At 39.4% G+C, this 13,097-nt stretch overlaps 1 long non-coding RNA gene and 1 pseudogene across 1 annotated transcript in view; both read right to left on the bottom strand.

Annotated features, from left to right (window-relative positions):
• LOC139982934 (uncharacterized) overlaps positions 1-13,097 on the bottom strand; it is a 149,378-nt gene that overhangs the window by 121,103 nt on the left and 15,178 nt on the right. The window lies entirely within an intron of this gene.
• Positions 7,270-11,290, bottom strand: LOC139982876 (small ribosomal subunit protein bS21m-like; annotated as a pseudogene).

The following is a 13,097-nucleotide window of genomic DNA, read 5'->3' as shown; positions in this document are numbered from 1 at the left end:
GAGGATGACGTTGAAGCATACTTCTGGTCATTTCCTCTTGTCGTAGATCTAGCTCGCTCAGATCTACAGCAGGCTCAAACTCTGAGTTAGCTTCTTGCATGATAGGAGTGGTTGAAATGTTTGTTACTGTCAGTAAGGAAACTTCCTGGGACTGGTGTTGGGATAGAGGATGTACCATATCAAGCTGACTGAGCTTACCTAACTCGGTTTTTGGTCTCAAGATAATGGTAAATGAACTGCGGTTGATGACCCACACTTTGATGGGTACCCTCTGGACAGGGATGACAGGCAGTTGTATGACAACCGATGGAAGATCAAGCAAATCTGGTAGGCCCTCAACAGCAGCTTCAAACAAGACAGTTTCGGGTGTGCTGACTGGTCCTATGTCCACGTTGTTGACAGTTCAACCATGCCATTCTTGGGCACGCAGACTTCCTTCTTTCCCAATCTGACACTGCATAGCTGTTCACTCCGGTCTGCAAGGATCAGGCTAGCAACCTCTTTAATTTGGCAACTACTTAACCTGGGAAGAGATAAGACAGTTGTGGAAGGGGGTGTTGTATACATCCGTCGGTCCGACTAGTGCCTAGGACTTCTTCAATAACATTAAAACCCATGATTATGTCATCAGTGGTCGATTGGCTCACAAGAAAGGCAACTTGAATCTTCGGGGTCCTTTCAGCATCAGCTAGTGAAAGACTAAACATCAATGTTACCCAGCCTTGGAAGGGCATAGTGGTGCCATTAGCTGCTTTCAGGTCCAGGTCCCATGCGTTTAATAATTCCTCTATCTGATGTATCCCGCATTCGGGTGCTTCTCCTTCAACCACTGGAAAGACACTATAAACACCTGGGCGCCTGTGTCTCAAAATCCTTTACAACAGATCCATTCAGCTTACACTGAATCGAACAGCGTCTTCCAACCAATTTTGCAAGTCTCGTTTGTTGTCGTGGTGTTAGGTCCGGGAAACTCTGTAATCAGAGCCGTTGATGCTTGAAGTGAAATGGGGCTGATTTGATTCTGGGGTTACATCTGGCCCCCGATGGTAACCCGCTGCCGTTTCCCTAGGTCTGTCTCTGATAACATTCTCTGGCAAAAAGATTTGGCCGCACTTGTAGCAGTGTCTACACGACTCACCCTGTCCTGCTGATCTGCAAGACTGGCAACCTCGGGGTCGCCTCAAGCCTCTGCTCCCTTTCCCACTGAGAACAGTCTGGAGGAGCAATTCCTTCAGGCTGGCCATCTCAGCTTTTAATTAAGGCTTCCATCTCCGACGGGGCAGGTGTTTGGACTGATGTTTCCGCCTTCACTGGCTTCTCCACTTCCTTGGTCACTTGTGCTGCATTCACTTTTATAACTTTCCCAGCGCTTGGTGTTTCTTCTGTCGCCCGTCATCCTCACTGGAAGCGGCGTTGAAGCTCTCAAAGAGCTTCTCATCAGACACAGAGGACTTCTTCAACAGTGGAGTGACTTCTGCTCTAATAAAGTCATTATGAAGTCCTGTCAGCAGCATTTGGAGCATCATATTCTGGACCAGACGAGGTTCATAGCTTAACCCTGAGTCTGCCTCCTGCGAAGCAAAGATTACCTTCTGGCGTAGCTCCAGCATTCTTAAAAGGAAGTGTAAGGGGGTCTTCTTTGGTTCTTGGGATCCATTGGACAGGTGGAGGTATAGGTCAGTAGCCTGTCCTTCTCGGTAGTAGGACCGTAGGATTTTCCGCAGTGACGCCATTGTCTGGCCACGAAGACTTTCTAAATAGCCACGCAGGCTGATGCCAGGCTGGATGGCACGTATCACAGCCTCTGTGATCTCTTCATCCGGGATATTCTTTCTTTGGCTTTCCTCTATGTGGTGGGCTAAGCTAGCAAAGGACAACAAGTCTCATCTCTGCAAACTTTGCTTTTGATCGGAAGATCTATTTTGTGCTCGTTTTACATTGAACAGCGTCTTGAGCTAATAACCCGTTCTGGATAAGGGCGCTATACAAATTTCTTATTATTCTTCCAAAAAGGAACTAGTTTCTGCTCACTGCTAACCATGCAGGTTTTGAACATAAGATGTAAACTCCAGACCTGTCAACCTGTTTGACCGCAAAATAGGGAGAATAACATTTTTCAGGGCCAATAAATAGAGAGAAAAAGGGGAAAATAGGGAGGTTGGTAATTTTCAACTGAAAAGATATAAATAAGTATAGTAACTTACGCAATACAGTGAGATAATCATCCAATCAGTGTTTCTTGTTGTAGTTTACAGCAGTTTGCTTCGCTTTCTCCAGGGTTTCTTTAGTAAGCTTCTATTTGAAACAAAGAACAGTGTATGCTGTGTACTGTGACTTCATAGTTAATATGCTAAATAGATTCCCATCAAGCTTGACACTTGACCGACTGTCTGTCTTGTTCTTGCGAACTGCACTACATGGCCTTTCCTGTTCAGCGTTACTGTGAGGGAATTACTAAAACAATGTTGGCCATCTTTGCAAGGTTTTTGAATCTTTTCACTAAGGTTCCAGACGTGTTCATTTGTGCGAGATACCACCACATCTGCAATGCACTGTATCAGGGCCATCTTCAAACCGCACAATCAATAACCTTATCTTCCTCCCAGGTAGCTTCACCGACGTCCTCATCACTGAGAGTTTCATAATCACAGTACTCATCATAAAGATCACCGAATACAACGTTCATATCGTGTACTATTGTTGTTGATAAACAGTTTTGCAGAACATTGTCAATGTGGCCCAGATGATATCCGTGCGGCGTTCTACATCTACCCAAACTGCGTTATTAATCACTTGGAAATCTAGTGGGAACTTCGACTGAATATACTTGAGAGAGTATTTGAAAGAAGCTCTGAACTTTGTATATTCAACCATAGGGGTAAAAACCCCCATGATTCAACGTTACTTTTATCCCCCTCATTAAGTAGTCTGGTTAAAGTGAACTTGGTTGTGCCACCTAGGAATATGGCCTTTGTGTTTCTGGAGATTGTTTCATCATCTAGGTCTAGTTCAGTGACCGATTGCACATTTTTCATGATTTGTGGCTGGACAATACGGTTCGCCAATTTGCGCCCTAGACTCTCCATTGAATTTTTGAGGATGTTGATTGTGGGTACATCCCTCTGTAGCTGCAGATTGAAACTTGTAAGCAGGGGCATTGCTGCATGGAGCAGCAGAGCAGGTTCTAACATGAGGTTTGAAAACCAGTCATGCAGTCTCTGCAATCTTGCATCAGCAAAATGTTCACATAAAAGGTTTAAAGACTCGCCTAAAAAGAAACGTCTAATGCCGGTAATTTGACCTAGTTTCGAATGAGGTGTAACAGAAGTGTTAAACACTACCCTCGATACCAGAAAATACAAACAAAGCTTGCTACCGTACTAGTGTACAGTCAGTACATACAGCTGCGGTCAATACCTACAGCACAGTATACAAACGATACGGCGATGGACATCTCAGGTCCAGCTAAAGATAACAATTAAGGTATCACGTTTCATTTATGTCTGCATTTTGTAGCGACACAAACAAAACGTCACTTGCAAGCAACAGAAAGTTAACTTTTCAGATGGCCGCACACGGTTTGGGGCGAGTCTTCCAATGCCTATTTAAGAAATATGACTTTAGGGGTACTTCTTCAGAATTCTTCACACACAACATCCCAGGGATAGCCATCTCACTGACAGGTGTTTCAAAATGGATTGGTACTACTGGTCGCAAAACTTGAGCTTTTACAAACCAGTAGTAACCGTCTATGCAAACGTTTTCTACATTTAGCCCCAAAGTATCACTGAAATAATCGTTGGCATGACTAGCAGCGATGTGGGCAAGATGACATTGGCACCCACTAACAAATATTTGTGGATTTTTGTTCGTGGAGCGAGAAGCAATAGAATTATTCTTGCCAATCATAGCATTAGTATTTGTCAACGCTAAGAGCGACCCAGTTATTCCACGGCATCATATTTTGGGCAAAGTGGTCCTCAATATTAACACTGAACATGGTGCTAGCTTTAGCACTGTTCTAGCGCTCTCCTGCTGTTAAACACATGTCAAAAAGTGGTTAGTGACAGTCTTGGATCGATTCACATCAAAAATTCCTATACAAACTGAATTCATTTTCCTAACTCCAGTGTCATTAGATCCATCTGTCCCAACATATATGCGTTCACTTTGCATTGCCGAACAATACACTCATCACATTCTGGCGCAAGCACCTCATTGGGGATTGCAGTTGTTTTGGTCTTGGCGCAAGCATAATATTTACAAGTTTGCTGTCTGAAAAGCCTCTTTAAACAATGGGCCAAGATGGTCTGCAGTTGCTAGAGGTAAATTATACGTTGAACAAGTAAGTTAGTCACTAGTACTTCACCCATCAACACGTTTTTGTCATGTGACATATTCCTCACTTGAAAAAAAGGAGTTTTCTTTTTCTTCAAAGAATCCACATTTGTTTTATGACTGGCTCTGTCACAATGAATTTCATATCAGCTAGTCCTTGGTGACCGTGTACATGACACATTTCTACCACAAGGATTACAATGGAACTTGTGCGGGTCATTCGATACAGTCCGTATAGGATATGAACTAGCCCAAGCGATTTTATATAAATCTTTATACTTAGCTGAGCCTGATGATGGTGTAGCCTTGTTCCTGACGTTGCAATTCAAATTGCCACCACCACTGCTGCTAGTGCTGGGATGAATGGGAACTTGATCATCTTCCTCATCAGTGTTAGGTTGTTCGGTTGGTCGTTTCTGATCCTCTGCCATTATCCTGGGCGGTCACTTTTTTTTACCATCCAAGATCTACCTCGGTCTACTCTAGATCAGGTTGATAACAATTTGACTCTCAGTCTCGCTACAGCAAGCCTAAAACTGGGACCGAATGTCATGCGTAGCCAGGCTTAGTGCTGACTACTGTAGTTGGGCCTACACACAACTCCAGTACGGAGCTGTAACATTAGGAAAGGCTGTCCGACCGCGACACAAAAATGGTCTCCAATTGTATTGGCGCTGATCACGGAAGATTAGTGTGTTCCACGTGAGTAATCCATTATATCAAGTTAAGTTTTTCTTCCATAATCCAAGTTAGAAATCCACAAAAACAAATCCTTCACGAGACGTCGGCAGTTATGATGATACTTTCCTTGATCGGTCGTATACAAATAGCCTACATGCGAACATTACTATTCAGGACTCGACCAAGGCCAACGTACAATAACAACCTTGCGCTAAGTCCGAGAACTTACAAAGCAACCCGCCATTGGTTGAGTACGGAAGCGTAGAAGGGACATTGCATTGACGAGTAACCAACTTGACAAAACGACAATTATCTGCAAATTGACGAGTTGACGAGATGGTAACGTGACAAAATTCGGAAATTGACGTTTTGACTAGATAACGGATCTCGTCAACGCATCAATGTTCTGCAAATTGACGAGTTGCACACTTACTACCATCTCGACAAATTGACAAATTTGCAGAAAATTGACGTTTTGACGAGATAACGGATCTCGTCAATGCAGCAATTTTCTGCAAATTGACGAGTTGTACACTTACTACCATCTCGATAAGTTGACAAAATTCAGAAAATTGACGTTTTGACGAGATATCGGATCTCGTCAATGCATCAGTTTTCTGCAAATTGACGAGTTGCACACTTACAACCATCTCGACAAAATGACAAAATTCAGAAAATTGACGTTTTGACGAGATAACGGATCTCGTCAATGCATCAGTTTTCTGCAAATTGACGAGTTGCACACTTACTACGTATATCATCTAGACAAGATTACAAAATTCAGAAAACGAGATACGTTATCTCGTCAAAACGTCAATTTTCTGAATTTTGTCAACTTGTCGAGATGGTAGTAAGTGTGCAACTCGTCAATTTGCAGAAAATTGATGCATTGACGACATCCATTATCTCCTCAAAACGTCGATTTTCTGAATTTTGTCACGTTACCATCTCGTCAATTTGCAGAAAATTGTTGTTTTGTCAAGTTGGTAACTTGTCAATGCAATGTCCCTTCCACGCTTCCGTAGTTGAGAGTCCCGCACGCGATTTGTTTTCCCGAAACTGAACTGACACTGAAATTATTTCCTCGATTCTGATTGGCTGATCAAAACAGGAATGGTAGTCCGCGTGTTTCTATGAATCCTTTTTTTTGTACACTGGCTGGCACACACGTACGCTCGCTCGCCGTCTTCATGGCCAATGCATATTCGACTAGGCCTATCATGATTCATTGACTGAATACATTTTGAATTTATGATTATAAAACTAAAAGTATCACAACTCCGAATGTAATGTGTTAAGAACACTATTTACTTTCGTTCATATAAACCTACCAAAAGTTCTGGAAAGTTGCTAATGTGAATATCTTGATTTTTTCGTGTTCATCATACTGATATCGACAGAGTATGGAGGGATCCATGTTGAATACTTAAGTACATCACGTGCTCGCTGAGAGCCAATCAAAATTGAGGGAATAATTTCAGCGTCAGTTCAGTTTGGGGAACAAATCGCGTCCCGCACAGCACTGTGTCAGTCGTAACGTATTTGTAAACAGTCAAATCTATTTTTAGATTACACTTATTACGCGAATAAGCATAGGACTAACTGTTGGCTATTTTCAGAAATGTCGCAAGTGATGAAACATTTAAAAACCGGAAGAATAGAATATGAAACCGGGAGACCGGCAGATTCGGGTAAAACACCAGGAGCTCCCGGTAAAACCGGGAGAGTTGACGGGTGTGAAACTTAGTGTAGTGTAACAATAGGTACATTTGCATAGGAATACTAATAATAAAAAATAATAAGTAAATCCTGATAATCATAATTTTTCTAATCAGCGCATACAATGATGACAAAATAATTTCACTTCAATAAAAGTTAATCTTCTATTAATGTTTTAATTCTGGTATTGTCCACTGATACATATGTGTACGTGAGAAGGACCAACCTGCTGTGAAGAAGTATTGAATACAGTCACTGGTTTCCAAAACTACAATGACCATTGTTGTGTTCACTACAAGCCTGTGTCTCTGTTATATTGTTTATAAAAAAAAATAATAATAATTTCGACATGTCAGAGATGAATGCAGTGATATGTTTCACTGATTCCACTCAAGTCAGGAAAGACTAATGAAAGAATACAAAAATGAGACGGATTATTCCAACAGAGTGAAATATATTATCAGCATGTTGCACCATGCTCATGGAAGGTATATTTTTTCGACCATGGAGGTCTCTTTTACCTCCATGCTTCAACCAGCCTATTATTATGTGGTTGCATTTGCAGCAGGCACAAATTACACCTTTGAGAGTGAGAATAAAATTGATAGCACATGTGAAAATGATCAATGACTGTACCTACATACCCTGGATATAATTGGCATATGGTCTAGGCATGGTTAAGGCATGGTTACAACATGATTGAAGCATGGTTGTAATATGATAAGAAATATAATCAGATAACAGGAAAAAGAACTGATTTGACCCTGGAGTGGGTATCTCTTTCAATACTATTTCATCAGAGAATAAAGCTATCGGTACCTAAAATAGTCTATTCTTTCCCAACATCCCGTCCGGCTACCCATACTTCCATCCTGACCACCTTCCGCTGCTCCACCGTTTAATACTTAACCAAACAGTATTCCTCATATAGAATTATAAACGTAATAAAAGAGGACAAAACAATCTTACTCCGCATGCTCACACCCTTACCTAGCAAAAATAGAAGAAAAAATATATATATATTGGTATGTTTTCTTTAACCAAGGGTAATGAAGTTAACTTGTGACATGAGAGGATCAAGCCCTTCCAATACATACTTATGCAGTCTCTTCATCATAACCTATTCAATCATAAAATGGTAATTGATCTCTTAAGATGAACCAGTTACACAAAACTGATAACATTTCTATTCAATGTGCTTATGTAAGTCTGGTTCTCCAGCTTACTGTACATCAATCCAGTGCTTTGATGTCAGAAATACTGGTATTATTTGTTCCAATTGTATTTTATAATATTCCATTTCATACCATCCTGTTGTTACAAATAACAACCTTTTCTGCATCAGCAGTGGAAACTTTTCTTTGAGACTGACACGGAGACCTATGCAAGCATCGAACCAGCAGTTGCTCTCTCTGAAGATTTGAAGAAAATAATATATCTGCAAAGGATATATGCACAAAGAAGAAAAATTAAATTGGAACAGTTCTAACTGTGAGATTGAAAGCTGAAGTTTATACCAGACTAACAATTTGAAATGTATGAAAATTCAACATAAATTAAGTCTGGATCATATCTAAACTTTTATAGAGATTAGTGATAAATATTTTGTTGGTTTTAATTCCAATTCAGTTGTTGAAACAAAATATGTAGCATTTTCCTGACTGGCAGTCAGCAGTGTTTGGAGATTCACAACTAAATCTTATCTGATTCACGAATGCAACCAATCACATGAAGACAATTTTACGAGTGACCTAAACAATCGCCGGTGTTAAACAGAAAATGGCCATTTGCACTCATCAATTATTCAATGTATTAGGGTCAGTTAAAAGGTCATTGCGATCGACAACTATCAACTTGCAAAGGTCACAAACAGTCAATAGTCTCAAACAGACCAACCGTATTTATCTGGCTTATGTTAAATGAAGTCTTGTACAACAATTGTACAACACCAATAATTTAGTGCCCGTATTTTATGTAAGGATTAAAAATTATCCCATTTCATGGACGCTAGTATTAGTCAAGGATAAGTATAACTCTGTGGTACTCTATTATAGTTTTATTAATATTGATCATGAATGATGCAGACATGTTTATAAATGGGACAAAACTTCACCAACCTGGTTCTGATGATCACAAAGGCCAAGGTTCCTCTCTGTTTTTCCTCATCAAGAACTGAATCCTTCTGGCCATCTCCTTGTTATATACAGATCTCATTTCTTCGTATTCCAATCTTCTCCTCCTCTGGAATGGTTTCTCAAAGTACCTTTCTCTCTTGACGTCATCGATGATGTTGTCCCTCGACAGAGAGCTTTTAAGAAAGCAAACAAAATCGTCATCTTTCATCAAAATATAACAAATTATCAAGAATTTGCAATTATTCTTATAAACCAAAATTAACACCCACGAAGGTAGATTACTTGCAAGTTACTGTACAGTATGACCACCCACAATGTCCAATTTAACACTTAACAAACAAACACGGCTTCATAAAGTCGTTGTTTTGTAGAGGTCGCGGTAAATATATATTCTCAACTGCTTCTGTAGACAAAACACAGTTCCAGCATTCCTCACCATTTTTCTGAACAAAGCAAATATCAGGATGGGAACCAAACAAAGAGACTTAACATAAAAATCATTGCTAGAAACTCGGGTCTGAAACCCTAACTTGTGTCAATAGTCACTGACGCTGCAAAATGGACCCTTGATTCTCTGCCATATTAAAGTCAAGTCGCATTGTAATGACTAATAATTGTCCACGTGACCTAACAAACACAGGTCACTTACAAAAGCAAACTGTTGTGTGCACTCAACTGATATATGTTCGGCGTGCTTGATGTAAGCATTAGTTTAAATACTGTAAATAACAGCTGTAACACCTGAAACAATCACATAAAGAACAAAATAACTAGACTCTGTCCTGCAGCGATTGTGGCTAGACCGAATGACATCACCTTCTAACTAATAGGCTCTATAGGAAAATACAGAGGTCCCGTAAGCCTGCTCCTTTACACCAATGTTAGGCCTATCCAACTGCACAGAATACTTGCCTATATTCACGCTAGGCTAGGAAGAAACCTCAAAAATGAATTAAACTTCATGCAGCAGGACATAGCCAATGTCAACGTCAAGTCACACAGTATGCCTTCAAAATAAGCCTTGTCACCCTTACACGTGCAAATAGTAACACACACTCACACAGTAAACATAGGAAGAACTCATTCATGCTATGGTCGCATATTCAATTGATCTCCTCTCATTGTGATCTAGATGTATTGCAGTAAATCAACTTAAATATATGATGGTTAATCCATTCATAAGGATGACCCAACTTTCCTGATGCAGAACGTCAACCCTTTATCTATTAGATTCGGTGTATAACCATGCAGAAAATGCACTCTCCAAAAGCAAACGACTTCCACATGTAAGCCCCGCATATCAACAAACCCATTTTATGAAACCCGACAATGAACTTTGACCCAACAGCTATTGGCATAACTTCAGAACTTGATCTAACAAGAACAAGTTTTGAAGAGATATATATGTAAAATTACTCAAACTTACAACTAACCTAACGTTACAAGAAAAGAAAAAAAACTCTCCTATGGATATGAATAAAACTTGTCAGATTCTCCCAATTTTTCTATAAGCAGAGGGGAATGTACGGCAATGTCCCACGTGAAATTGTCTACCCAAACTCTGTTCCACAGATGTACATATTCCTGTGACAAAAGAAAGTACGTTCCTTGCACAACTAGACATTATTTATGAATGAACAGAAAACAACGGAACTCGAACAATGGAATCTAGCTAGTAGTACATTTTCCCACTGCTTACCACAATTTCCAATTCAAAGTTGTCACTTTGAATATTTTCTTTCAAAAAGTTGATCTGCTGCTGGAACCCACGCAGCTTACCATGACTATACCAATAGGAACGAATGTGCATAGAAACGAATAGCAGACGGCAGGATTCGTTGCTCCTTAGCAACACAAGAAGCCTTGCCGTTTCTGCACGTAAGCAGCCGCGTATGATATGATAGGAATGACCACCGTAAGCAATCGATACGACTCTAATAGTTCTAATAGTAGCCATGGCCTATGCAGATCATGATTTTAAAGGGATGTAATGTAAATTACAACAAGGTTATCACCCAAACCGAGTTTTACCAAATGTACCGTAAATGCTCGTTATAGTAGCATTCTGTGTCTACGAAACGCTTACCTCATGAACCTGAAATAGAGTTAAATAATATGTTAGCAGCACAAGTGGAGCATGTCACATGACCCCCATGATTGGTATGTTTTCCTACTGTGGAGTGAGGGTTCCAGGTCATATTACATTCGTCGGGTCTAACTGGCCAACCGTAATGGGTTGAATGCTAGTGCATAGAAAAGTATTGTAATCTATAGTAACACAAAACCAACTATTTTAAACCAAGATAAAGCCTTACTTGTTGAGTGACCTGTGTGAAGGATCCATCCACATCACCATTCTTCACAAACACATTCCTTGCAACAAACCGTAGATGCCTGGACATGATGTTATATAACCTCTTACCTAAAAGCCACAGTAGAAAAAAAACCTTTAAATGATATGAAATTACTCATGAATCTGATGATAATTATTCATAAACGACATGCCATTGATGATAATAAATGGTAGACATTTCTCTCCATGTATGTAGATACATATATATAGTATAGGCAATACTGTCCATGTATGTAGATACATATGGTAGACAATACTGTCCATGTAGATACATATGTTGTAGACAATACTATCCATGTATGTAGATTTATGGTATACATTACTGATCATTTATTTATATACATATATATGGTAAACAATACTGTCCATTTACTGAATGTAGATACATATATGGTAGACAATACTTGGCCTTGGGAATAGAGAAACCTTTCTAAAATAATTAAAGATAAACACATGACAACTACGGTGTGTGATACAGATGTTTCACATTTGTTATATAAACGACAGTATACACATGCCTGCACCAGCAAGAAATCTCGTTCTAGTTTGTTTCATTTGCTTAACATACACAGGACACAGACCTGCAGCAAGAGAGTTGATGAAACGGGTAACAGGTTATAACAATGACATAGCCAATGATACAATTAAAGCAGCATTTTGCGTCCTCGACTATGATTTTTTTCAACCTCACTGATTCCACTATGCCATAACGACATACATTACTAGCTTATCTATTTATATTTTACTTCAAATGGTGGCATAAAAGTAGAAAAAATTGCAACTTTCAACTTTTTTGTTCTCCAAGATATTTTCCGTTGGGAACCCAATAAACCTCGCCCATAATATGAATATTTAAACACTACGAACGTCATTGACAGATACGTAATATAACACGACGCTTGATTTGTGTACAGTCTATATGGCAGTTGTACCAAAGAGTTGCATAACAACTCCCTGGTTGTACCAACGCAATGTCTTGAATCTATTTTTAGCAACGGCTCATAACTAAACCTGCATCTCTGATTGGTTGAATTCAAACTAGTGGGTTTGGGAACTGAATACGATTAATTTTGTAAGTGGAATACTCGCCAATTTACGTTTTTGGCAGGGATAAACTTGGCTAATATCTAAATTTGCTGTTTTGTGATTTGATGTATGTAAAAAAGTCGATGGACTTGTCAAAAAAGTAGAAAACGGCGACCAAACGCAAAATGCTCATGAATAAACATACTATTCACTGATTGGTGGGATTCAAACTAGTGGATTTAGAGATATGAAAACTTTGTCGGGACACTTTTAATCGTTATCGACATAAATCGTTAATTACTCGCTAATTAACGCTCTTGGCAGGGTGAAACTTGGATGGTATCTTAGTTTGCTGTTTTATGATTGATACATGTAAAAAAAATCGATGCACATGTTAAAAAGATGGAAAAAACCGACCCAATGCAAAATGCTGCTTTAATGTTTAGTGTGTAAATTGGGTAATGTAGAAAAGGAAATGTTTTTGAATATTTCATCACAAATTACATTTAACTCTGTAGCAACCAAATTAGTGCGTTTGCTTAAAAAATTCTTGAGAATGTCATCTTACCGTTGGTAAATAACGTTCCTGGAAGACTGTGAGCATAATAATCTGCAGTCCATTCTAGCAGTGCAAAATAGTAAGCATCAACCGTTAACACTGTAAGTTTAAGCATTATTTACTACAAAGTTACTGTAGGCCTACACCAAACTTGACCATCAGTTATTAAAAGAATTTTACACAATAGGCCTAACTTGATTTCATCGATTAGTTGTATTAGAAGTATGTCTCTTCATTCCCAAGTTGTGCTTGTAGGGTGTTTCAGATCCTCCAGAACTTTTTTTTT

The sequence above is a fragment of the Apostichopus japonicus genome, chromosome 16, assembly GCF_037975245.1.
Source record: "Apostichopus japonicus isolate 1M-3 chromosome 16, ASM3797524v1, whole genome shotgun sequence".
Lineage (NCBI taxonomy): Eukaryota > Metazoa > Echinodermata > Holothuroidea > Aspidochirotida > Stichopodidae > Apostichopus > Apostichopus japonicus.
Note: the sequence above shows the minus strand (reverse complement) of the source record. Positions and strands in the feature narration are given on the sequence as shown.